The 24,800-nt window shown below is 29.9% G+C and overlaps 1 protein-coding gene across 5 annotated transcripts in view; it reads left to right on the top strand.

Moving 5' to 3' along the window:
- The first annotated feature begins 17,960 nt into the window (after positions 1-17,960).
- Positions 17,961-24,800, top strand: part of LOC142329778 (voltage-dependent calcium channel gamma-1 subunit-like) — a 244,866-nt gene continuing 238,026 nt past the window's right edge. For all 5 annotated transcript variants that reach the window (XM_075374560.1, XM_075374562.1, XM_075374563.1 and 2 more), the window contains exon 1: positions 17,961-18,199. The gene's annotated coding sequence lies outside the window, so the exon portion shown is untranslated. The remainder of the gene's footprint in view (positions 18,200-24,800) is intronic.

Below are 24,800 nucleotides of genomic sequence, written 5' to 3' on the forward strand. Positions count from 1 at the left end.
GATGACTGCTATAGCAGGCTAAATCAAAGATGTGGTTGGAGAAAGTGGTCCTATGCAGATTGTGATTAGGATGTACCACAGCTACTCACAGATACCTGATGTCAGCGGAGAGCACACCAATTTGATGCGATTGCCACTTGCTTGATTGTACACCACATCCTTGTGAAATGCATATGTTATGTAGCCTTATATCGTAAATTTAAATTGCTGAGGGACATATGGAAATGACATACTAGGAAATGACAATGTACTAGACCGGGTATTGTTACTTCTAAGAAGAATTATTATACTTAACCTGAATTAAGATTTAACCTTCATAAATTTTTATATTTTGTTATTCGCTTTAACATATATTATTCTAATTGTTTCTTTTACTATTTCTCTTTTATTCCTAACATTATCTTAGTTTTCATCATAGTTTAAACCCTATTTTACTAATATTTTAATATCTGAGAAGAAGCCTCTTGTGTTATTTTGACGTGGGCGATACAAAAAGTTTCACCCAAACAAACAAAAAACCTATGATATATATAAATTTTGATTGTGTCTCTTAACAGGTAAAAAAGTTTTGCTTTACAGAATTATTCAAGAACAGATAAATATTAAAAATTTAAAAACATGACTGCCAAAAAAAACATCATTGACAAACATTGCTCTTTAACGAAGGATAATTACTAATGTAGGATAAGTGACAATTTTGTATATGGTATAATTTTTTCAAATTTTTAAAAATTATTTAAACATATATACATGTACATATTGCCTGACATTTTTGGTAACATAAGGATTCCAATGCCATTTAAATCAGTTCAACCATTGAGCTGCTATGGTGGAACAAACATATAATACATTCCTCCTCTCTAAATACATTCCTCCTTTTTGGAAAAAAAAATATTTTAAGAACACATGCAGTTTTATTAATGTCACTAACATAAATAAAAATATACAGATCATATTAATAAATGACACCTTAATAAAAGATGTGACAATTTAAAAAATTGATAAAGTAAATCATACCTTATGTACTTGAAAATTTATTTTCGTTAATAATAATAATAATTCGGAGATTTTTATTTTATTATTATGAGTTTTATATTTGTAAGAATTTCTATTAATATGAGCTACCATGTGGCATGATCAAAGAACATCATTTAAATCTGTATAAATATAATTATTATTATAATTTTCTGAATTACATCTTTTTTGTTATCACTAAATCAAGATTGTACGTGATGCATGCAAAAGTTATCCTTCATCCTGCTAACAAATAACTGTTGTTTTAATTTTGAAAATCTGACATCCCAGAACAGTACACAAGGGGCACTCAGTCTGTTACCAGTTGATGGTGATGGTTGTCTAGCCTTGCACAAGGTGCTCGCATCACCACCTCATCACTCTAGACTCTTACAGTCCCAATGGGAAGCCCATTATTATTAAACAGAGATTTTTTAAATCTATTTAATATTTTATTTTTAATAAAATAATAAATTACTACATTTATGTTTATAGAAATATATTTATGCTAATAGCTTGCATTTAATATGCAACAGCAGAAAAAACCCTGTGGTACCAGCCAGTCATTATCCTGATTGCTTATTCACAATAAACAGATTAATTGTAATAAGCAATTATTAGTCTACAATATCTTTACCTGGAATCTAAATTTTTTTTGTACAGTACTAATTTCAGTTTATTCACAAATATTTATTTTTAATTTATAAAATCATGTTATGATAGTTAATATTATTTTACTGTTTACAAGTATTAAACTTAGCAAAACTTGCTTTATAACTAATTAAAATAATTAAATATGCAAAAAACAGACATATATTAACTAAAAGATTTTATTGAATGCTGTGCCTCAGCGTATCTGGGAATATTGAAAATTATTATTATTTGATAGTCAATTTATTTCCTGAACTCATTAAAAACAATGATTCATACATTTTCATAATGTTTACAGTGATTTAGATTTTACTGATAAGAAAACACTATTATATAATGCAAAGATAAAAGCCAGTAAATCTTTATCAGTATACTAAATGAACACACTAAAATTAATAACAAATAATAAACTGATTGTAAACATACTCCTTAGTTAGATAATACATCAAATGAAGACAAATAGTGAGTCACCTATTCTATTTATATTAAAAATAAATATAATAATTTCATTATGAAAATAAATAACATTTTATAGTTTACCATATGATGTATATTGTTATTGTGTTAATTATATTTACAATGTTAGAATATCAAAATATTATTTTGAGATTTTAGTACATTTTGAGGGTGAAGTAAATTAAAATGAAAGCCTAAGTTAAGTATATGAATATAAAAACATAAGTTCGTATCAAACTGTTCATTATCATGGATATATATATATATATATATATATATATATATATATATATATGTCGGAGAGGCGAGGAGATTTGTCAGGGATTCAACGTTTTGTGCTTCACTCATTCCCACCATTACAAATGGAGAATATATCAGATTACAATAAAGTTCAATTAATAAAAATGAGTAGATAACTCGTACAATGAAATAATTACAAATGATAATTATCACTTATCAATAACTCAGTAGCACACGAATTACAATATAAGATTAATTCAATTTAGAATTCAAATAATATTAAAACAACTTGCGATAGACCGTGGCTCAGGGAAATAACGAATTCGCGATCACCAGGACGTCTGTTCGATCTGGGTTCCAAAGCAAGACTACCCTTTCTCCATATTCTCAAATAATATACCTACTGCATATTTCCTTTTCCTTATTAATTTTATGATACCCCTATCGTCCTGGGATCCCGACTACGTTGACAACCATGTGCCTACCTAGGCCTCAGCCTACCGCAATAAAACAATTTAAACCTTATTTTACAAAATATTACTAGTAATAGTACATTTCTTAAAACTACTAAAAATACAGATATTCTAAAGAATATTCTCATCGTTTTGTCGGAAGATACTCCACTGTACTTTATTCTCCGACACGGCCATTCTGACAATCACACGCCCTCGGGTGTATCTAAAACATTGAGTTACAGTGGTATTTTAATTTTTTTTTTCAACTGACCTCGGTCATTATAAAGCGTTTTACAATAGTTAAAGTACAAAAGATAGATTCAGAAGTCCTCTCGAGTAACAGAAATCCATTAATTATTCATTATCCTAAATAGTCATCGTACAGTACTCAAGAGATCGAAAAGCCATCAATCATTATTCCTTATCAGTTAACTGTCAAATAAGATTTTATTTCCTCCACCAATAGACCTCTGCACTATCTCTAGGCTACCCTGTATGCCACATACAGTATCATACATATTCTGTAGTTGCCACAACTACCTGCCCGACACATCATCAGGTGCCCATCGCGCCCTGATCAAACTAACATTAGCCACTAATTTAGTTTGCAGTTACGACTACACACTGATGCATGTGCGAAAAATAAAAATTCCAGGTCCACGACCTGCTGCCAGCCATTAGTGCATTGCGTCATTGGTGGTCTCTTTTTAAACCATAGTCCCTGTTTCAGGACCAACATCAACAGTCTCCTCGGCACAACTTTCATTGTCCGAGGAAACATCCAACTCATTAGGAATATAATTCTCAGGCATTTCTCTCAACTTATCATGACTATACTTATAACTTCTACTACTACTTAAAGATTTTAGTGCGTACCTGTCGGTACCAAGTAATTCTGTTACTACGAATGGACCTCTAAATTTCCTATCGAGTTTCGTTTGATTACGTTCTTCGTTCTTAATCAAAACGTGATCTCCTATTTTAAACTTATTAACCTGTTTTGGTAAATCGGACAAAGGGTTTCGAGAGAAGAAATCCGCGTGCGACATACGTTTGCCTTCTCTATAAACTATATCGAACTGAAAAGCCTGTAAATAAGCCCACCACCTATGGACTCTATCATTAAGATCAATCTTATTTTGAGAAGATTTCAATGAATTACAATCAATTACAACAGTAAATTGTCGTCCATGCAAGTAATGCCGAAAATGTTTAATAGATTTAACAACGGCCATAGTTTCGAGTTCGTAAGAATGATACCTGGACTCGGCTGGGCTTGGCCTTTTACTAAAGTATTCAATAACTTTATTTTTACCGTCTACTTTATGCATGAGTATTGCTCCGTACCCATCGGTATGCAGTTCTATAGGGTAATCCGGGTCAAAGATAATTAAGACGGGTTCGTTGGTCAAAGTATGAATTACTTTTTGTCGGGCGTTTTCATGTGTCTCAGTCCACTCAATATATTTTTTACCTGAGGTAAGAGCATATAATGGTTTCATGATTTGTGAAAACTTAGGGACAAACCGTCGGAAATAAGATGCAAGGCCAATAAACTGTCTAAGCTGAGTAACGGTCCTTCGAGCGGGTAACATTGTCAAAGAGTTTATTTTACGAGGGTTTGGACGAACTTGTCCTTCTTGAATCTCATACCCAAGGTATGAAACAGATGTTTTGAGAAAAGAACATTTTGAAAAATTAAATGAGAATCCCGCATCTATAAGAATTTTAAATACCACTCGAAGTCTTTCAAACACTTCTTCTATCGTATCTGCAATTATAAAAATTTATAATTTCGAATTTACTACATTCATTTACTACTTTAGATTTACAGATTTTAAAATTATTTTGAGAAATATTTACTTCAAAACCCAAGCTCAAAATTTCTCGACCAATTAAAATATTATAACTCAAATATTCATCTGGGACAACGCGAAAAAGAATCTCTAATGTAAACAAATCCATAATCACAATAGATAAAATTTGCATGCTACAATTTACTACAACATTTCCGATGCCTTTCAAAATTATTAATTCATTAATTCTACGTCCAGAAAACTTAATCGCTATCGATTCCTTTATTAATGAGCATTCCGCTCCTGAATCAAAACAATATGGAAGCGACTCACCAAGATGGTTTAGAATACCAGTAGGGGCTGCAACTGTGCAAAGATTCACACGGTGTTCGACGCTACCATTCTCCTTGTTGTTCCCTGGACCGCTACGGCTGCTGAACCTTCCAAAGCTTTGCTAAGCGCAGATATCAATTCACTGCCTTGAAGAGGATTTTCTAATAGACTCAATTCTGCTGCAGAGCACCAAGCAACAGAATCCGATCCCGCACTCTCTGGATTAAATCGTGGTAACGCAACACTTTTCTTTGTCGATAATAGCTTTTGCATACAACACTTCATAAACTCAAACAATGTATTCCACTGATCAGGTGATGGACCAGATGGAGACGATCCCACTTCTGATGTCGGAGAGGCGAGGAGATTTGTCAGGGATTCAACGTTTTGTGCTTCACTCATTCCCACCATTACAAATGGAGAATATATCAGATTACAATAAAGTTCAATTAATAAAAATGAGTAGATAACTCGTACAATGAAATAATTACAAATGATAATTATCACTTATCAATAACTCAGTAGCACACGAATTACAATATAAGATTAATTCAATTTAGAATTCAAATAATATTAAAACAACTTGCGATAGACCGAGGCTCAGGGAAATAACGAATTCGCGATCACCAGGACGTCTGTTCGATCTGGGTTCCAAAGCAAGACTACCCTTTCTCCATATTCTCAAATAATATACCTACTGCATATTTCCTTTTCCTTATTAATTTTATGATACCCCTATCGTCCTGGGATCCCGACTACGTTGACAACCATGTGCCTACCTAGGCCTCAGCCTACCGCAATAAAACAATTTAAACCTTATTTTACAAAATATTACTAGTAATAGTACATTTCTTAAAACTACTAAAAATACAGATATTCTAAAGAATATTCTCATCGTTTTGTCGGAAGATACTCCACTGTACTTTATTCTCCGACATATATATATATATATATATATATTATTGTTTTGCTTAATACGTTCATACAGGGATAAACCAATTTTTATAGGATTTTATGTGTTGATTTCTTTGGAAAATATAGTCACTGTGTGTCCCAAATTTCTTTTTCCTCAGAGGGTAGAAAACGTTTTTACACATTTCTTTAACTGTATATATAAATAATTTAATGTATCTGTTAATTTTCCTCCTACATAATAGTCTACTAAAGGGTTTGTTTGCCACTGAATGTTTGGAGTAAGGATAACTTGAACGGAAAAAAAAGAATTTCTCTTATAATAAAAAGCAAATTATTCTTAGTAATAGTTTACTGAATGTGTGAAGATCTTTGTCAAATATCTAGTTCTAACAAAGACTGCACTTAATATTAATCAATGAGTGAAAAAATGACCATTTAAAAAATAATTCACTTCGACAAAATAACTCAAGAGAACTCGTTTACAACATCAAAGATTGTGAAAGCATCAGCATTGCATAAAACTAAAGAGATAATGAATTTCTATCGATAAATAAAGATTTTTATTCTGATAGGCACATAAAAACTCATACAGATAAGTTAAATTATTTAAAAACAAAGATAAAAAATAGATGTATATTCCGTATTTTTTCTTATATATTAACACTTTGAAATAATATTAAGGTAAATATAAATATAAAATATTACTACCAAATAATTCGCAATTCAGAAACCAATATTGAAAATTATTTTGGGCGCAAATTTATATACATGTTGAATGGGATGATAAAGTGAGTTTTAGGTTTTGTTTTTAAATATTAGGTACACTCTTAATTAACAGATGGTTATTCGGAAATGTTACAACTTCGCAATCAATCTTAACTATTTTATAAATGAAACCGGGTATTTGATAGTAAAATACAAAATCACGACAAACCTGAACAAAAAGAGCAACGTTTGTCGGCATTGTTTTTTCGGCAGTCGTGTTTTTTTAATTTTTAATATATCTCTTATTTTAATCTTTGTTGAAGAGTTTGTCAGATTTAGAGAAAACTTTAATTTATATTTAAATATTATTAGAAACTTCTTTTAATATTTATTCCCCCTCAGAAAACATATTCTATTTTTTTTCTCTCTTTTAATTTTTATTATTAACAGTTAATGAATTCGAGCAGTAATTTACAAGCTTTTTAAATCTCTTCAGCTGGACCTATTTGTTCATATGAAATTACATTCCGAATTAGTTTACACTGTTAAAGAAAAGTAAAAGTGATATAACATTCGTATTCCCCGATTTTTAACATATAATTAACTCTGGTAAATAAAAAATTGGCGGACTTAATCAGTTTTTAGTAAACAACATTGTTCAATATTATTTTTAATTTAAATTGAAATTAAATCGGGGTTAATAACCTTCATAATAGAAAAAAATAGACGCTCATGTGCAGGTGTTATTTAGTCTGGTAAGTTATTTATTTTATCCCCCAGTACAGAAGTCATCCAAATGTCTATGAATAGAGCTAACTTGTCAGGGGCTCGTGGCATGTCTCTGAACCCGATTACTGTTATAAAGCAAGCTCATGTCGCACTACAGTGACTGTACGTACCGGGCCGAGCTTTGTTCTGGGGGTTGTCGCAACTAAATTCCTTGGCATTGACACAATGCGAACCAGTACTTGTATTGTATAAAACCTATCTTTTATTTATTTTCACTCTTGTAACTATCTCCTCATACTCTTGATCACACTGAATACATTCTTGCTTCTTCACTGTTATCAAACAATTATAACCATTAAATGAACTAACAGATCAGTCAGCCCCTTCACTTAAATCCCGTAATTAAACGGCATCATGTAATCTTTATATAGCATTGCACACTTATTTTATCTTCAAGAAATCTTTATCTTATTGAGAAATTAAACCGTTTAATCTGTGTTCCGTATTTATTTATTTTTATTCAAATCTTTTAATGAAAATAAAAATTTCTTTATATTTTATTTTACCATTTTTTTTTATTCCTTGTACAAAATAAAGGAAGTATTGTGATCGCAAAAAATTTCGGTATTCAGATTTCAACGGAAATATCAATTTTGAATAGTTTCGGCATGACGTCTGTATCTCGCATAGCTCCAAAACGATTAGCCGTAGTGTTTTGAAATTTTGGTTTTAGGACTGCTGTAACCTCTAGTTGTGCACCTCCCCATTTGATTGCAATCAAATGAACCAAAAGTGTCCAAAAAAGCCCAAAATCCCCCCCAAAAAAAGTTTGGGATATATTGCTGAATATTTTTTTAGTTTTTAATTTAATTATTGATATTTCTTTACGTACTATATAGATACAGTGTCCGGGCGCTGATAACACTTCATTGAGCTCCCCGGAAAAAAAAAATTCTCGAAAATCCTCTTCATTAATCTTGATTCTAGCCAAGTGCACGTAGAAGACCATCTTGTTTTTTTAATGGTATCTATGAGTATATCTATACGGAGTTTCTTTATTCTTCCGTAACTTCCAACCTTCTTCATTTTTCCGTGGTCCGAGTATCTTTCTTAGTATATACTTTTCAGCCAATTCCAATTTATCAATCTCTTCAGTTTAGATTTACATACTCTGTAGCATACAGCACCACAGATCTAACCACTGCGGCGTGATGTCGTAATATTTTACACGTTGTCTTTCATAGATGGTATGTAAAAGATTTGTACGAGATCGTATGCTATTCGGCAGAAAAGAGATTTTAACCAGTACTTTTTTTAGTGGTTCAATATTATTCAGCAATATAATGGGACCACCAGAGGGTTATCCTCTAATATTAAAGAAAAAAAAACGTTTAGTCAAATCGGTAAAAAGTTATCGAGGGCAAAAATATTTGATACGAATTGAGAACCTCCTCTTTTTTTGAAGTCGGTTAAAATATACTAAAAAAAATATATGATGTGGGTACCATATGGCTTCCTTGTACGTCTATTAAATTACATATACACATTTTTTCTACACTTCATTTAAGCTTATTTCACTTGAAAGTGAGATATGATACTCAATTCTTTAATAAAGTGGACTGTTACACAATTGCATTGTGGTGGACATCACATTGCATCACAATTTTTTGTGGTGTCGATATCAGCATTTATTAGTTTATGTATAATATAAATACATAATACGGAATACAGAATATAATATATAAATACAGAATACGGACTCAGCATGGTGTGTGCTTATTTCCTATATAAATTGGGTAAAGCCCCGACGCCCCTTTGTGAGTGTGGTGAAAATCAAACTATCAGACACATCACAGAAGTTTGTCCTAGGACAGCTTATTAAGGGAATCCTGAAGATTTCCTGATGGCGACTCCAGAATCGATAGCATATATTAGTTTGTTAAATCTTTGTTTATAACTTTGACTGTAATTGATATTATGTTTTAGTGCCATATGCTAAATAAATTAGTTTATGTATTAATTTTGTTTCACGTCGCTCAAGTAGTTCTGTGGTGCAAGTGAGAACGTGTCAGATTGGTAAACATGTACACATTGGTTCGAATCTGACTTCATATACATATATTTTTTTTTAATTTTTCTTAATTTAAATATATTGATTTGTTAATAATTATTAACCTTTGTAAAAAAATTTTTAATTAAAATGAAAAGTTCATAAATATTATTTCATTAAAAACTTCTGATATTTTGTCATTTTTTATATTTTTATTGAATTATTATTTATCGTAAAACGTTTTTTAAAATTAAAGTTTAATAATTATTAATAAATCAATATATTTAAATTTAAAAAAAAATAAACAAATTATTTAATTTAAATTAAAAAAAAGTGTGATTTGAATCGATGTGCATTTCCCTAAGATCCAAATATTTCATTAATTAAAATTTTATTTGGCTATAACTCTGGAACCAATGAAAATAAGTACCACATATGATATATCGTTGAAAGCTCTCAATGAGGGCTTAATAGTGCAGTTGAGAAAAAGTCTAAAATCTACTTTTTTTTGTTTTTGGGCTTTTTTGGATGTTTATATCCATTCGATTGCAATCAAAATTTGAGGTGCAGAACTAGATGTTACAATAGTTTAAATCCAAAATTTCAACATTCTATGGCTAATCGTTTTTGAGTTATGCGAGATACCTACGTACGTACAGACGTCACACCGAATCTAGTCAAAGTGGATTCAGGGATGGTCAAAATGGATATACGTTGAGGCCTGAAAACCGAAATTTTTCGCGATCACAATACTTCATTTACTTCGAACAAGAAAGTAACAATTTAAAAAAAGCTTTCTGTCTTTTAGTTCCGGGGTCTTTTTAAAAAAAGATTGTAGACATTTCTTTATAGCACTATACATGACTTACAAAGAATGTTTGATAAATATTTAAACTAAAGGAAAATTAGAGTAAAAGAAGAAAAAATATACATTTCAGTTTTAAAAGGTGGGAATTGATTTTTTGAAATTGTTTGGGTATTATTTATACACACACTGCAGGTAATAAATTTGCTATAATAAAATTTTCTCTAAAATGCTGCTAAAGAAAATCGAAAATAAATTTTTCGAAATATCTTTCTTCACTCCCTTAAAGAATTTTTTTTTTAAATATTAATTTGATCTATGCCCCATGTATAGCAATATTTGAGCAAAATTTGAAGAAAATCGGTTTGGTCAAACCTAAGATTTAAGTCCAAAAAGAGTGCGTCACATATACGTACGCATGTAGATGTACACAGTGTTTCTAAAACTGGCTGGCTATACTTTTTCGGGTTCTACTTGTAAAACTAAACAAAAAATATCCTTAGAAAAAATGGCAATTTTTCATTCGTTCTCCCCTTGTCCATCATTTTGCGAATCACATTAATATTTGGTGAACGGTTTGGTAATAAAATTTTAAAATGAGCAAAAAACCAGGACTTAAATACCTCCGCAGATTACAAAGTGGCGGCCATGTTTATTTTTCAATCTGTTATACCTCCATAAATATTAGTTTTATCAAAATTTAAGTTTTTGATAAAATATTAAGCCTTTTATTTTTAACAAAATGGAATTTTACTTTTTAAAATCGATTCACAAATAGCCGAGTTATGGGAGAAAATTGATGTTGTAATTTTATGTCATAATTATTCGGTCTATTATTGTGAGAAAATTATTACTTAATTTGATACTAATTTACAATACTAGAATTAAAAATAAATAAAAATAGTTAATATTTAATCGCATTGAACGTAAAGTGGAAGATATGAAAACAGACACAAAATTACATCAGTTTTCTACTATAATTCGGCTATTTATGAATCGATTAAAAAAGTAAAATGTCATTTTGTTCAAAATTTACGGAGATATAACGGATTGAAAAATAAACATGGCCGCTATTTTGTTATTTGCGAAGGTAATTAAGTCCTGATTTTTTTCTCATTTTAAAACTTTATTACCAAGACGTTCACCAAATATTAATGTGATTCGTCTATCCGAACTTGAGATATAAATTATTATATAAAAATAACAAAATGGCGGACAGGGGGAGAACAAAGGAGAAATTGCCATTTTTCCTAAGGATTTTTTTTTGTTTAGTTACAAGTAGAATCCGAAAAGTATAGCCAGCTCACCATTTTACAAACATTTTGTATGTTTTTTTTTTGTCTATATGAGCTAATTGGTCTAGCAAAAAAATAAAATAAATAGCTAATTTCTAATTATTAATGGCTAATTGAATAGATATTCAAGGTATGTAAATAAATGTTTATGTTTTTAAAATTATTCTTTTCTTAGAGTTAAATGTGCGCAATATATTAAAAATAATTCGAAAACAAATATTTTTAACATTATATCATGACGCCATACTAAAATTAAATACCTATAATAGGAAAAAATATTATATTGTGTAACCGAATACAGTTATTTAAGTAGTTCTAATATTAACTGACTTTTTTATTTATTTACAGCTCAATCCTATTGTTTCTCCCTATTTAATAGCATTTTCTTTTCATCTTTCCAGTAATTATTTTCTCTAAACCTAGTCTTCCAGTTTATTCTACAACACCATTCATCCGCCGTTTAATAATCTCTCGTATTCTTCTTTCCATCTACCTACATCAATACTTCATAAATTGTCATACCATTTTACCCTCCTTTCTACAATATGTATTCCTTTTTCCACCTATCCTTCATATAATCTCTTCGTTCCTTTTATGCTCTAATCTGATTAGGCGTTTAGGTATCGAGCTCCGGTTAGCTGATATATTCGCTTTTAGGATGAGAATTGATGTATGGAGAACTCTATGATTGGGGTGCGGTATGGGAAGGTGACCTCGCTTACGAAATCGGACAAGAGCAAAAAGAGATAGGGTATTTTTTCATTAGAAGCTTATTAAATTTTTGAATTTGTTCCTTGATTTTTGTGTAAATCATGAGGACTGAATAAATTGTATTATAGGATTAAATTGTTGTTGTTGATAACCTGTTAACGTCAGAACGAAAGCAGGAATTGAAGACCGGGGCCTTGAGTCTTGGTAGGTAAGGTGGAACGACACCCACCGGGTTGGTCTAGTGGTGAACGCGTCTTCCCAAATCAGCTGATTTGGAAGTCGAGAGTTCCAGCGTTCAAGTCCTAGTAAAGCCAGTTATTTTTACACGGATTTGAATACTAGATACCGGATACCGGTGTTCTTTGGTGGTTGGGTTTCAATTAACCACACATCTCAGGAATGGTCGAACTGAGAATGTACAAGACTACACTTCATTTACACTCGTACATATCATTCTCATTCATCCTCTGAAGTATTATCTGAACGGTAGTTACCGGAGGCTAAACAGCGAAAAGAAAGAAGGTCAGGTGGGACGAATCCCCCACAGGTCGGTACAGGCACGGTATATACCCTACAGTGTCTGATTTAGGTGCGATTAGATGAGTTTTCCTCAATCGATATATCACACAGTTTTTCTCCGGGCATGGTATCTTTCGAGCGAATTTGGCTAGGTTTCGTTTGGTGGATTCCAGTCAATGCCCGGATTATGGGACTGATGTTACAGTGGACCACGTCCTCTATGTCTGTCCCCGATATGAGGTCGAACGTTCACGAGCTGTTAGAAAACTTGAGAAAACACATTCCTTTGTGGATTTCCGTATTAACTGGATGATCCGCGTGGAGTGGTCTATAGTAACCAGTTTTCTTCGCGCCCTTGCGGTGTATAGGTCTGTAGAGCGAGTTTAATCGAGGTATTTGATCGTGGTAGGATCCTGGGTGGCTAGGGTTCCGGTCTAGGCATTGGATTGGTTGGAGGTAGGCGCATTGGCAACGTGCCACGGTTAAATTGGTATTGTTTGTGATTCGATTTGGGGCTCCCGCTGGCGGAGGTGGCTGCGCTGCCGGTGTATAGTAGCCCGTGCGACCGGAGACGTGGCTTCGTTACACCGGTGGCGGTCCTGATTGTGACTTTGTAATGCCGCGTGAGACTCCATGATGGGTCTGGGTGGTAGTATGGGGTTTGTCCCCGCCTCTTGCGCGGACCGCAATGAGGTTACGTTCCTCTTGACCTAATTTGGTCGACTTATTTGAGTACAGGTCTGAATTTACATGTTGCGTAAAACATACTCTTGATTGGTATTACTGTAGCACTGATTTAACTTACAACTCGTTCGTTTTCTGAGGCATTCTCAGCCACGAACGGTGTTGTCAAATTTAGACTAGGCGTGTGGGTCCGCGCTTCCACGGTCTCGGTTAGTTAGTTTGAGGGAATTATTTTAGCATGTGAAGATGTCCGTTTGAGGCCTACGTGAAGGCAAAATTTGATTTGCATTTTACTGATGCAAATCTCTGCCAAGGCTTTTACATAGGTGGTATCCCGAAAGAGGCCTGGCTGATGACTGTGAGATGTAATCAATTAGAGGGTATAAAGACGACCTCCGGTAAAGCCCTTCAAGGCTCGGAACGCAGGGGTGGTGTGGCGATCGGTAACGTCACAAGGTGTCTTCCTCCTACCGGATTGGAATATTGATCAACAATTGTTTTATTGATGTGAAGATAATATTTTTGGTGTTTAAAGACCCAATCAAGTAATGATACAAGTACAGAGACTAACTGAGGTTAAATATAGGAAGCGTTTTGCGTGAAATCTTCGATGTTAGAGGAAGGCGTGGGAACCAAACTTCCGCAAACAGTTTATTTGATAGTTGAGGATTTTAGGTTATGCTAAGTGGTCGTGGTTGCAAGAGCCCATAGTAAGACGATAGTAAGCCATAGAGATGATAGTTGTATTATCAACTTTAGAGTGTCTAAAAGATGACCTCCGGTAAAATCCATCAGGATTAGGAACGGAGGAGGTGGTGTGATGCCCGAGAGTGTCACAAGGTGACACAAGGTCTTCCCGTAAGGGTGTCAGGATGGTCTAATCTGACCACATGAGATTTTATTTTCAAGACATCCATTTAGTTAACTAAAATCTTGGTTTTATCTTATTTATTTCTGTTAACTCTTATATCGCAGATCATTTGCGAACATCCATTTGAATGGAATTCACAATTCTTTCAGTTTCATTGAATTTCCTCCTTAAACCACAAAATTGAATTTAAAATCTAAATTATTTTTGATTCTTCTACTACTAATTCTCTTAGATTATCAGCTTCGTTACATATTTTAATATCACTTTAAAGAATATATCCTATTACAATCATATTAACTCTGTTTTTACAGCAATATTCCTTTTTTGCGTAGATTAACATTTAAAAAACTAATGGAAAAATTTATAAAAAAAATTAATTAATCACTATTTGTTTACCTTTATATTTTTACTTGTAATTTCATATATATATATATATATATATATATATATATATATATATATATTTTTTTTTATATATATATATATATATATATATATATATATATATATATAAAACGGGAAAACAGGAAAAACTTCAAAAAATGTTATATAAGTGAAAATAAAGAAAAAGGTTCATAAACATGAATCTGGAAAAGCTTCGTTTCCGAAATATAGCTTACGAAAAATGTCATTCTAATTTTTGTTCCAAAGGTAAAATAAAATGATTAAAACTTAAATTAGATAGTAAATTATATGGTTGCACATGATTTGAAAGATTGAATAAAACAAATCCCAGAGAGTACCTCTGTCAATTTTTGAGAAAATGATTATAAAACGCTAAATCTGTTATAATTTTTTAGGTTTAATGTACATTAACTTTGTTATTATATCAACATAATTGTTGATCAGTTGTTAATACTACTACTAGTAAAAGTAACTTATGAAATAAATAAAAAATCTTAATTATTTTATCAAAACTATTTCCAAATAATGAATTTTCGTTTTTTAATATTTTAAAAAGCTGAAATTAAGTTTCTATATTTTCCTTGTATTGTTTATTTATTCTTATATACTGGAAAAGTAATAATGATACGTAAAAAAGTTTAAAAAATTAAAAAAAAACAATATTTTTAAAATTTGATCGGCTCCCCCACCCACTATATTTCCCCGTCAATATTTCCTCTATTTTTCATTTTTTTTTAAATGAAAAATATGTAGAATATGTAAAAGTATATAAAATATTACTTCATTAAAAACTTCTGATATTTTTTCATTTTTTATTTTTTGTTATTGAATTATTATTTATCGTAAAACTTTTTTTACAATGAGAGGTTAATAATTATTAATAAATCAATATATTTAAATTAAAAAAAAAGTAAAAAAAGGAGATGAAGTCTGATTCGAACCGATGTACCTTTCCGTAAGATCCAAATATTTCATTAATTACAATTTTATTTGACTGTAACTGGAGAAGATGCACAACTAGATAATACAACAGTCCTAAATTCAAAATTTTAACATCCTACGGCTAATCGTTTTTGAGTTATGCGAGATACATACGTACATACATATTTTATACATGCATACTTTAAATACATGCATACATAAATACGTTCAGACGTCACGCCAAAACTAGTCAAAATGGATTCATGGATGGTCAAAATGGATATTAACGTTGAAATCTGGAAACCAAAATTTTTGCGTTCACCATCATTTCTTTACTTCGTACAAGGAAGAACTAGCAAAGAAACTTTCTGTACGAAATAAAATAAGTCAAGGATATTAATACATTTTGTAGCGAATATGGCTTGAACACACAAATCGGTCGAAAACACAATCTTATGAATAAAATTGTGGAAAAGATTTTTTAACGTTGTAAGTTTCACCCATCAAGTAATTTTTACTTCGTTCTACGAAGTAAAGGAAGTATTGTGATCGCAAAAAATTTCGGTTTCTAGATTTCAACGGAAATATCCATTTTGACCATCCCTGAATCCATTTTGACTAGTTTCTGCGTGACGTCTGTACGTATGTATCTCGCATAACTCAAAAACAATTAGCCGTAGAATGTTGAAATTTTATATTTAGGACTGTTATAACATCTTATTGTGCACCTTCTCTTTTGATTGCAATCGACTTGACCAAAAAGCCCAAAATCTAAAAACATTTGGAATTTGGACTTTCTCTTAAATGCAGTAATAAGCCTTTATTGAGAGCTTTTCAACGATATATCATAAGTGGTACTTATTTTCAATGTTTCCAGAGTTATAATCAAATAAAAGTATAATTAATGAAATATTTGGTCTTACAAGAGGAAGGCACATCGGTTCGAATTTAACTTCATTTCCTTTATTTTTAACTTTTTTAAATGTAAATATGTTAATATATTAATAATTATTAACCTCTGATTGTAAAAAAAAAATACAATAAATAATTATTCAATAATAACAATTTAAAAAAATCGCAAGTTATTAGTGAGATAAAATTTTATGTACTTTTAAAAATATGCATATGTAATTTAATAGGCGTACAAGGAAGTCATAAGGTGTCCACATAAGATTTTTTGATGAAACATCTTACTGTTTAATATTAATTGAAAAATTTAATTTAGAATCGTATTAAAATTTTATGCATTTTTCATTTAAAAAAAATGAGTATATGTAATTTAATAGGGTGCAAGTAAGTCACGTGGTGTACACGTCAGATTTTTTTCTGTTGATTTCTATTATTTATGGGTGACAATTTATTCATAGTATATCAAGTTTAAATTTTTTTACGTGAAATTAATAATAATAATAATTTTTTGTTTTTTGTTTTGTATATATGTGAAATTAATAATAATAAAACCCACTGGGTTGGTCTACTGGTAACTTCGTCATCGTAAATCAGCTGATTTCGAATTCTATGTTCTCAGGTTCAAGTCTTAGTAAAAATAGTTACTTTTATTCGGGATTTGGATATTAGATCGTGGATCTTCTTTGGTAGTTGAATTTCAAGTAACCACAAATATCGGGAGTAGTAGACCTGAGTTTGTTTTAGACTATAAATTTACCGGTAAAGTTACATTTCACTTACAAGTTGCTAATGACACTTTGTTATGTTTTAAATAAAAGTTATTTTTAAAAAATTATAAAATTTTGAATGCGAAAATTATTTTAAATATTTTTATTACGTTTATATTAAATAAGTAGAATTCATTCTATTTAAGATTTGTTATACTTTAAATCAGATGCTTTTTTAATGAAAGATTATGTGTCGCTGTTTACTGACGAAATACAATGTGTGTACATGAACTTGTCAGAGTATGCATGCGAGTCATATAAAAAATATTGAAAAGAATAAACAACAATATTTATAGGTGACTACCTGATTGATCTGAATTTAACGGAAAATCGAACAAGGAGTTGAGAGAAAAACAACATTAAAAAGGAGAAAGAGACAGCTTCTGGGAAGGAGAGGTAAAAACAATTTCCTTGTGAAACACAGTTTATCGAGCTCATTAAGTAGCGTAAACCTTTGATATAACTTAATTTGTATATTATTTAATTAATATTTTATTAACGTACCAAACCTAAGTAATCATTCCTATTTAAAAAAAAAAACCTGCATTACTTTCCCAATTACTCGTTAACACGTAAAAAACATAAAACTTTACAACAACGTAACGTATAAAATTGTTTGCTGTTATTAACTCAAGAGGAAGCATGCGCACAAAAGTACCGCTCTTTCTCAACGCAAACGTCCTCCCCACTACGTTACAAACTGTGTATCTCCGTCTTGTTTTAGCTCACCCTAACAACGCATGATGTACATCTACTCAACAAGTAGTCGAGTGATGCGTCTGGCATCTGGTGGTTGTAGATCGTGAGTGAAGTTTTAATATTGTGTTCGTTAATCTTCTCTTAAAATTTGTGAAATAATTTTTAATTAGTTATAAAAATAATCTAAATTTATTTATTATTTAAAATGCGATAATAGTTTCATTTCTATTTGTGATTTAAAAAATAAATATCGTAAATACTTTTCTTAGGTAAGCATGAAATATTTCATATTGTTTTATTACATAATAAAATAATAATAATAACTTATACATGTAAACTTATACATGAGAAAACAAAGGCAAACAATTAACAAACTAGTTAAGGCTTTAATAACGAATCTAATCATTTAACAATGTTATCTTTTCCAAATATTATCGTAAATTCATTTCAACTGTTTGTTTGGAATATATTTTTAAAGTATTTTTGTATCTAAAAGTATAACTGGATGTAGATAATAATGATTGTTTCTCGTTTTATTTTTATGGAAAAATTTCTATTTTCAACTAGAAAACAAAAACCTATTACGTTATTTTTATCTTTTTCTATCTCATTTGATTTTAATAGTTTTTAGATTAATTATTTCCATGTACGAAGTAAAGGAAATATTCTGATCGCGAAAAATTTCGGTTTCCAGATTTCAATGGATATATCCATTTAGACCATCTCTGAATCCAATTTGATTACTATCGGCGTGACGTCTGTAAGTACGTATGTATATCGTATAACTCAAAAACGATTAGCCGTAGGATGTTGAAATTTTGGATTTAGGACTGTTGTACATCTAGTTATGTACCTCACTTTTGATTGCAATCGATGAGTCAAAAGTGTCAACAAAGTTTTTCTTAACTGCAGCAATAAGCCCTCATTTAAAGCTTTTCAAAGATATATCATAAGTGGTATTTATTTTCATTGGTTCTAGAGTTATAGCCAAATAACATTTTAATTAATGAAATATTTGGACCTTAGAGGAAGCCACTTCGGTTCGAATCAGATTTAATCTCTTTTTTTAACTGTTTTTTTTTTAAATTTAAATGTATTGATTTATTAATTATTAACCTCCCCTTGCACAGAAAGTTTTACGATGAATAATCATTCAATTAAAAAAAAAAAATATCAAGATTTTAATGGAATAAAGTTTTACGTACATTTCATTTAAAAAATTTGTATAAATGTAATACACAAATTTACACAATGTTAATAGGCGTAGAAGGAAGTTATGTGTTGTTGTTCACATCAGTTTTTCTATGTTTTCAAACCTCGAACTATCGCTGAAGGAATAACAATAAATTTCAGAATCTTTAATGAAAAATTTGGTACTTACGTATTAACGCCACCGCAGCTACAGCTTTATTTAAAAACAAAGTAGTCAATCGGATTTCAGAGGAAAATGAACAGTCTCTTTATTAATTTTAATAAATGGTAATTTATATTTATTTATTTTATAAATATAATTTAACCAAACTTAACCTACGCTCGCTAACCTTGACTAATTAACACCGTAATATTTTGAGTATTTATTTAAATTCAGTAATTATTGTAATTATTAATTATTTAAATAATTAAAACACTCCTGTTAATTAGTCATGATTAGCTAGCGAAGCGAGCGTAGGTTAAGTTTGGTTAAATTATATTTCTAAAATAAATAAATATAAATAACCATTTATTAAAATTAATAGAGACTTTTGAATCTATGTTAAACTCTATATCGGCTCATTTTTCTCCGAAATCCGGTTGACTACTTTGTTTTTAAAAAAAGCTGTAGCTGCGGTGGCGTTAATACATAAATACCAAAAATTTATAAAAATAAATAGGGAATAAAAATTAAATATTTTTACATTTTACCTTCAAAGTAAAAAGTTATTTGTAGATTTTATAAATAAAAAATAATTAATATAAAATTCCAAGAATATTAGAGAAGTTAAATCCGTTAACTAAAAAATAAATACTACTTTTGTATTACAGAGGAGCCCATTAGTGCTTTTTTTTACAATTTTTATGTAGCAGACAGTTTTATAATTCAGTAATTTAGTAATTTTTATTTAGCATTTTCTAACAAGTCAATTACTGACTGAACTATAAAATACGTGTCATTAATCAACATAAAAACCATACTCAACGGAAAAACAACTGAGATTAAGGTTTAAATTGTATAATACATACAATATTACAAAGTTTTATTCTATTATTTTTCATTTTCCGATTTATCTATTATCTATTTGTCATTATTATAAATCATTTAACATAATCTTTAATTTATAATAATTTAAAATTAATATGTTTCATCCTGCTTTTTATACCATATCATATTAAGGAAATTTAATCTAGTACCAATTAAATTAGATTAGATGCTTGCAGGTTCTATTTGGATTTATAATTTGAAAACTTGCCGGATGCATGTCACGCATGGACAGCCTTTTTAATAGAATTCTTCTGCGTTATTAAATATTTTTGGTCATTATCAACCAACAAGTAACATAAGTATGAGAAAACAATTCAATTATGCAAATTATGAAAGCAGTCATATATTTCTATAAAAATAAAAAATCTCATGTGGACACGAAATAACTTCCTTTTACGCATGTAAAATTACATATTTACATTTTTTTTTAAATGAAAAGTACATAAAATTTATTTCAATAAAAACTTTTGAATTTTTTCTTAATATTTTTTTATTATTGGATTTATCAAATCAATATATTTAAATTAAAAAAAGTAGATGAAATCTTGATTCGAACCAATGTGCTTTCACCTTGTAAGATCTAAATATTTCATTAATTCAAACTTCATTTGGCTATAACTCTGGACCAATGAAAATAAGTACCACTTATGATATATCGTTGAAAAGCTTTCAAGGAGGGCTTATTACTGCAGTTAGGAAAAAGTCCAAAATTCAATTTTTTTAGATTTTGGACTTTTTTTGGACACTTTTTGTTCAGTCGATTGCAATCAAAAGGGGAAATACGCAACTAGATGTTACAACAGTCCTAAATCCAAAGTTTTTTCGAGACAAATACCCATGTATGTACAGACGTCACGCCGAAATAAGTCACAATGGATCTGGGATGATCAAAATTGATAGTTCCATTGAAATCTGAAAACAGAGATTTTGGTACTTACGTATTAACGCCACTGCAGCTACAGCTTTATTTAAAAACAAAGTAGTCAATCGGATTTCGGTGGAAAATGAAGAGTCTTTTTATTAATTTTAATAAATGGTTATTTATATTTATTTATTTTATAAATATAATTTAACCAAACAACCTACTAATTAACACCGTAATTTTGTTGAGTATTTATTTAATATATTCAGTAATTATTTTAACATCTTAAAATCACAGGTATCAACAGATGCTGTAAAATTTAATATATTGTTAGAATGTACATATGAAAAAAGTCGGGACGACCAAATCGATAATCAAGACATTAATTTTAAAATTAAAAATACACCCATATATAATTGTAATGATTTAGATCAAGTTATAAACGAGGCGTTTGAACAACTATTAGCCGAAGAATCCAAATTTAAAGGTAAAGGCAGCTGTTGGTCTTTAATCATTATCGACGGTTTAATGTTGCGTATAAATAAATTTAACCCGTTACGTGGTTCTTCATATATAGATTTACCCGATAAAATAAAACAAAAAAAGACTGTGACTAATGTTAACAATAATGATGTTTACTGCTTTAAATGGGCTATTTTATCGAAACATATAACCAGTAATAATCCGCAACGCTTAGATAAACGTTATACCGTTGATTTAAAAAGTACGTATGACTTTTAAAATCATCGCACGATCACTGAACTCAGACTTGCAGAACTACCGAATCTTTATGCTGATTCCCGGCAATATTTATACCTCCTGGCCTGCAGAAGCAGTACCCGACTCACATTTTGATTATTCAAGCGTAATAAGCTTTTTTGTCCTTTTACGCTTCCTTGTCCTTTTAAGTCTTCTACGCTTTTCTATAAGTCCTTTTCTGGAAAAAAATCACTTTTGGTTACTTCTAAATTCTTCTTTCTTTAGTTTATCTCTCTTCTTTATGGAAGAAACCCAAAGAAGAATTTTTTTTTTTTTAATAAAATAAAAAGATGCGACCGCTTTTTAATCTGAAAAGGTATATTCTTTCTTCTACCAGTAGTATATAAAATTAAAGTGAAAGTAAATTGTTTAAAATAAAAGTAAATGAAGTAGTCCTAAATAAAATTAAATGTTATTGTTTATGATGAATTACATCTTACTTTTTCGAATATAGTATACAATTTTAAAAGAAACATAACAGCTGCATATCTTCCCGGTTTCATCCATGATAAACTTTTATTTTAAAAATGCTATAGGATTTTTAAATATTAAATACATTATTACTAAATCAGTTATAAAATACAATATGGAGAATACTTTTAGAAATAAATTTTAAATTAAAAAATTTATTTCTAAAAAAAAAAAAAACGTTTTTTACATCTTGGTCTCGTTTTACCACTTTTGTCAGATGGGGGTTCTAGAATCCTTAAAACTAATATAAAATCTCTTTAATAATATTAGAATAAAACTTGAAGAATATTCATTTATGTTTAGGGACCTAAAATTTACTACAATTAAGATTTCAAACAGAAAATATTTTTGCTAATGCGGTACTAAACGATAAAGCAGGTTTAAGATTATTAAAATGCAATCAAAAATAAATTTATAGTAAATAAATAAGACTTTTTAAGCATAATTTAAATTTTCTCCCTTTTTTGGATCGGGAACAAATTATTTACGAAATTTTTTTCAAAGTTTCATGAGGTTTAGTAATCCGTTTTTTTAAAAATAAATAACAAAAACTAAATTCAGATAACTTATGTTCCTACCCCTAAGTTAGGTTAACTTAATATATCAGTACTGTGAAAAAATTGTGTAATACTTCCATTGTAGCAAATTTTAAGTTCCAACGATATTTTCAAAAAAGTTGAAACATTAAAATGGCAGTAAATACTCCGTTCCTTATCTGATTAGGTTTAAAATTTCCGCCGATCTTCGTGGTGAAGTGTTAGCGCCTTCGGCCTTTTATCCGGGTGTCCCGAAGTAGAATACCAGTCGGGCATGTCATTTTTCATACTCTAAAAAGTTTATTTCCATATTTCACGTACAAACTTTAACCTCTGTGTAATTTCATTTACAAATATATATATAATATATATAAATTAGAATAATTTAGAATGTACAAAATATTTGACCTAGATTTAAAGATTAAATATTTATATAGTAGATATGTATCAAAATGCAGACTGTAATAAATACGAGTATTATATAGGTATATACATAATATTCTTCTGGAATTTTCAGTATTTTTTTGTGCGTTTTTCTGTTATTGGGAATTATGAAACGTTGAGATTTGTAAAAAGCCCCATACGAAAATTTTAATTGATCACCATACTTATAGCTAAATCCACGTAAGCAAAAAGCAAAAGAAAAAAAAATTAAATAGTAAATTTTTTAATTTATAAGAAAGATGAGAGCGTAAATTCCAGTCTTGCTGGACTTTTATGATTTTTTTTTAATGTACAAAATCTATTACTGAAATCGGAAAATGGTAGAAATTAAGGAAAGAAAATTATATATAAATATATGTATTGCCGGCCTCTGTGGCGCGAATGATAGCGTCTCAGATTTTCATCCGGAGGTCTCGGGTTCAAATCTCGGTCAGGCATGGCATTTTTTCATACGCTACAAAATTCCATTTCCTATATCCACGCGCAAACTTCAAGTTTCTGTGGCGATATCGCCAAGCAAAAAAATGATGATAATAATATAATACGAGGTTAGTTTTTATTTTCTTGTATATCGTACAAGGAAGATTGTATTCGCGAAAAATTTCGGTTTTCAGATTTCAACGGAAATATCCATTTTCACCATCCTTGAATCCATTTTGACTAGTTTTAGCGTGATTTGTGTATGTTTGTATATCGCATAACTCAAAAACGATTAGCCATAGGATGTTGAAATTTTGGATTTAGGACTGTTGTGACATCTAGTTTTGTACTTCCCATTTTAATTGCAATCGACTGAACCAAAAGTGTCCAAAAAAGCCCAAATTCAAAAAAAATTTTAATTTTTGACTTTTTCTTAACAGTAGTAATCCTCCTCATTGAGAGATTTTCAGTGTTGTATCATAAGTGGTAGTTATTTTCATTGGTTCCAGAATTATAGCCAAATAATATTTCAATTAATGAAACATTTTGATCTTACAAGCGGAAGGCACAGTGAATCAGACTTCATCTTCTTTTTTTAATTTTTTTTTAAAATATACTGATTTAATATGTAAAAAAAATTTACGATGAATAATAATTCAATAATAACGAAAACAAAGAAAGAAAATATATCAGAAGTTATTAACAAAAAAAAGTTTTAAGTACTTTTCATTTTAAAAAAGCGTGTACGTGTAATTTAATAGTCCAATAAAGAAGTCATGTGGTATCCACATCAAATTTTTTCGTACTGCTAACGAAAAATTAAACAATAAATTATCAGCAAAACTAAAAAAAAATTTTCAAAATGAATTAATTGTTATTTAAACATAACTGTAAAATACATAATATCGATATATTCGTATTATTAATATTATTTTTGTTATTCTAATCCTTCGACATTCGTGAAAACATTATCTTTATTTTCTTCCTGAAGGTTCCGTGTTCAAATTCCGGTCAAGTTTGTTTTTTTTTTTTACGTACTACAAAATTCATTTCACTTATAGAAAAGAAACGGTAATTGGTTATTAGCCTGTAGTTGCTGGTGTAGAATAAATAAATACTTATTACATTTTTTTTTTAAT

Source organism: Lycorma delicatula, chromosome 9 (assembly GCF_047948215.1).
Source record: "Lycorma delicatula isolate Av1 chromosome 9, ASM4794821v1, whole genome shotgun sequence".
Classification (NCBI taxonomy): Eukaryota; Metazoa; Arthropoda; class Insecta; order Hemiptera; family Fulgoridae; genus Lycorma; species Lycorma delicatula.